This window comes from Photinus pyralis, unplaced genomic scaffold (genome assembly GCF_008802855.1).
Source record: "Photinus pyralis isolate 1611_PpyrPB1 unplaced genomic scaffold, Ppyr1.3 Ppyr1.4_LG1, whole genome shotgun sequence".
In the NCBI taxonomy this organism is placed as follows: domain Eukaryota; kingdom Metazoa; phylum Arthropoda; class Insecta; order Coleoptera; family Lampyridae; genus Photinus; species Photinus pyralis.
Window position 1 is genome coordinate 50,064,750 of NW_022170249.1, and position 4,585 is coordinate 50,069,334.

Consider the following 4,585-nt stretch of genomic DNA (forward strand, 5'->3'; position numbering starts at 1 on the left):
TTCGAAAAAAAGTGCGAGAACTTACGACAACGATGAGAGAATATTTGGGTATGTCGAGGTGCGAAAAAAAAAAGTTCTCCACTCTACTCGGGGAACTCGTGCTGGTGGGGTGTGACGAAACGATACGTTTCGACTGGCGTCGCCACACATTTGGGAGCTTCTTCCTGGAGCTGACGACAGGTCCGTTTGGTGCGAGTACAGACGACCAAGGGGCCGTTACTTCGTCTTATTCAAATAATTTTTGATTCATTTCCTTCTTTGTCCATCACCACCAGATGGAGCGGCACAGACGCAGTAGGGAGCGGAGAGAGTGTGAAAATACGTCAGAAGATAGTGAAAGTGCGGGAGTGGTCAATAGTAGAGTCCCCGTTGTGACGCGTAGTGGTCTTCCATGTCTTCGATGTCACACTTTTCTTGATTTACTATCAGGCTTATGGTTCAGTGGTAGAGCGTTGGACTACAAATCCGGAGGTCGGGTGTTCGACACTGGGTTGAGGTGAATTTTTCATCTGTGGCAGAGATGGGAATTACCTTAGACCAGTTTCGAGCATTCTGCCGGCTACTCCGAATTAGGTTTTCCTGCAATTTTACTAATTTGTAAGGTAAATATCGGAGTAGTATAGAACATAAGACCTTCTGCAGAGGCACCTCTAAAAACATTATGCACTCTGTAATTGGGCGCAAGCCTGTTGAGGGCCCAGAATCAGAGAGGAATAATAAATAAATAAATCAGTTTGTACTTCAGATAAAACGGTTACCATCTTTTTTCTTCTTGCTTTTTTCATGTATTAGATATACCTACAACTTCTTTGTTCGATGCCGTGTTTAGAGTAATCTTGCATAATAAATATTTCTGGGTCTCTTAAGTACTTTACTTTTCATATTTTGAGTTCTACAAAGATTTTACCTTGTATTTTTCCATGAGGTATATCTGGTTAATATCAGATTCTTATCGACTGTGCTATGCTATGGTTAATTTAAGTTGCTGAATTTCCCTTTTTAATTTCTTATTTTCGCCAACTTATTTTTTTACACTGGAATAAATAAGAACTAAATTGAACTGAGCAATGAATGCAAAAAGTATAAACCATAGTGTGCATAACGGAGACCAAGAAGAAAGGAAAGGGTGAAGAAATTATGCCGTTTGGGCCGTTAGAGGAGTAAAAAAGGACCAAAAGCTGCAGTTGACGGCATAATTCGAATATAGTATATTAAGAAACAAATTTCATAAGTGGCGCGTTTACCGCACGAGTTCATGAACGAGTGCGATGGGGCGTCTTATGAAACAAGTTTCTTACACTATTTTTTCTATTGAGAAGATATTTTCGAGAAATTTTTATCAAAATGATGTTATAGTAACTTTTTGTAACTAGGGAATTTTGATATAGAAGTTGTATTAGTGCAGGTTGTATTAAGTTGGCAGTACAACGTCCCAAATATTTCACTTATTTAAATACAGTCTCATCAATTTTAAACTTCAGAAATTAGTACATTAACTGTGGAACACTTCATAAAGGCAAAATACAGTCCTTCGTCCTTTTATATAAGTTATGTGAAATTCAGTCGTGTCACTATCGATTAACGACAAAGCTAACAGCTAACAGATTTCGCCCATATGACACTACTTCTACTTATATTGGTGACTGACATAAAAAGAAAAACAAAGGTTTCTTTTCGCGATTTGCCATTAACGGTCACTAACGGATCGGTCCTTAGTGGGTTGTTGTTACGTGATAGGTGTCACTCATTAGGACGGGTTTGGCTTCCGATTGTCACTTCCTCTTAGGAGCATAACGATACTACACAAATCAGGCTCACGATATTAATAACGCAGAACAAGTGCTAAAAGCTATAAGCTGCTTCTTTAAAATATTGTTTAATGTGTTCCGAAGGTATCCTCGTTGTCATCCTTTCCCCATTCGAAATCTCCTTTATAATCTGTAGGTCTTTTTTGAAAGATAGGTACACTATTCGTACTAGTAATCATTGGTCACAGATTGCACGTAGATGTTGAACGTGCTACAAAAAGAGGCATTAATCATTAATGTAAAAATTTACCTCAAAGCCCCACATTGTTGATATCTCGGTTTTTACGCTACATACCGTAATATTTAATTCCCTTTTGAGTTTTGGGAGAAAGTAATTAAGTGGTTTTTTCATATTGTTCTTCTTGTAATTTGATTAACACTATATCAGCCTTACATGTCTCGCTTTTAATCAAATAGAAAGAGAATCTTGTCTTTCTGTATATCAAAACAACCCTAATTTGTAAATAAATACAATCGAATGTCAAATAGGGTAGTGAATTTAAAAACGGTGCTTTAATAGGTCTCATTAACGCACTGTTTTGAGCGGAAAACAGTGCGTTAATAAGAACATTTAAAAATCGAAATAGAAAAATAAAATTAAAGTTTTACAAAAATGGTAGAATGATTCGGAAAGTATGTTTAAAAGTATAGCAGTGCAAAGGAATAGTATATGTAATAGGGGATTTGAATAGTAGAGTTGGAAACAAAAATGCACTGCACAGAGGAATTTTGGGAATACAATGAGAAGACCCTATGAACAGTAATAGGCAATTCAATCAGAAGGATATGTGAACAATTCACTCAGGGTGCAAGACTTACAATAAACAAGAAACGCCATAAAAAATTAGAACGAGAAAAGGTGTTGATGCGTTCAATATGTGAAGTTGGCGCGCCGTCTAAACTACATCTTTGTTCGCTTTGTTGAATGCAGGTTCCAATTAAATGCAACCTAACAAAACCGCGCTAGCTACACAGTGTCTCTCAACTTCAAATGCCAAGTGTTTGTGTTAAAAAAAGCAGTACACAAAATAATATTTAGAGTAACGAACATTCGAACTCCTCTGTCGTGCACAAACAGTTTTCACGCATTCATTTGCATGCAACCGCAAACTCATGCGTGAAAACCACTGTTATCACACTTAACATGTAACAAGCGATCACTGCATAAATACGAACGACCAGGAAGTAGAACTTTTCGTAATCGTTCAAAGTTATACTATAATGCCATAATTCGTAACGCAAGAAAATGCGTGTAAAATACATACCTACACCACTAAAGCACAAACATTAATAGATCGTAATGTAATCCACAGTTTAAATCCAGGCACACTATCGTTTCCCATCTTAATTAACGTTTTCCTGTACATAATTCCGTATAAGAGCTAATTTTGGGTATAATGAAATATTACTCCGTGCTTATTCATTGAATAATAACGAATCTATGTCTATCTATAAAAATGAATTTCACTTTGTCCCTTTTTAATAAAGGAAATCATTTACAAAAATACATTCGTTGTTATTTACAAGGCTAAAATTAATGGAAAAACGGACCGCTTAATTAGTATCGTTAAAACGGAAATTAATAAATAAAGATTAAAACATGACTTATCTGCTGGAGTTCTGTATAATTACTTGAACCTATTATTGCATGGACCACCAATGGTTTTTATGTCGTGTTGACTTAACCTGTTCCTATCGAAACAGATGTTACATAATTAAATTTTATCGAATATAACGCGGTTTATTGGATAATTTTAAACTGGATACAAAATCACTTTTTATTTGTAATTGTTAATTCCTGAAGTTTGGTTTTCCAAATTTACAGAGCCGTAGCAATGGTTGAAAAGTCTCATACCGAAAACGATTTAAGATGTAAAAATTGTTATTGCTTGTTTGGATTGTGACAAACCACCTTCCAGCAGGTAAAAACTCGCCTGATTGGATGGACAGAAAATCCCTTTTGTATCATTATTGCTGTTAACCATAAGTGACCGCCCGGAGTTTTTAAAGGTAACATGGAGATACAAAATGAGCTGTCATTCGTTAGGCTATCGGTTTTAGGCGTGACAGTATTTCCTACCTAAGTAACAATTGTCTAAATTTTCCATAACGATCCATACACTGCGCATGCGAAAGAACCCTCAAATTTAACATTACGAATATGTTTATTCATATTCATCCCATATTGGTCTAGTGGTAAGGATACCCTGCTCGCAACCAGAGGACTCGGGTCCGTTTCTTGGTGTGGGAAATTATTTTTTGCTCAAAAATGCGTATTGGACCTTATGTTATTTGTAGGTTTAAGATTTTCTTCTTATACTGCACACATATCGTATACAATGTACCTAAAAACCCCAATAAAAGTGTCAAACGTAAAGCTGACTTGGGTAAGTGAAACCATCGGTATCGATTACATCGCGCCAATATTATGTGCGTGAGCTCTATGTTAAGTGCCCTTGTTTATTGTACTAATCTATATTACTTAAGATGAGAGCCTCTGTTTGCATTTTTATGGTATGTACTAATAACGTACGAGAGGTATTAGTAATAATTACTGAAGGTACATTTTTGTCCAAAGTGGTCATTAATTATACCTGGGAATGTGACTTTGCGTAGGTAGTTAAGTACCCATTGTCATTAATTTGGACAGGCTAGTGAACACGATCACGTTGGCAGATCTCATATATCGCAGGACACCGTACTCCAGGATTCGTGCGATCCGGTAGATCGGTGTAAGCGTCCACCGCGTTGGAAGACTCCTGTATACCCTCGTTCAT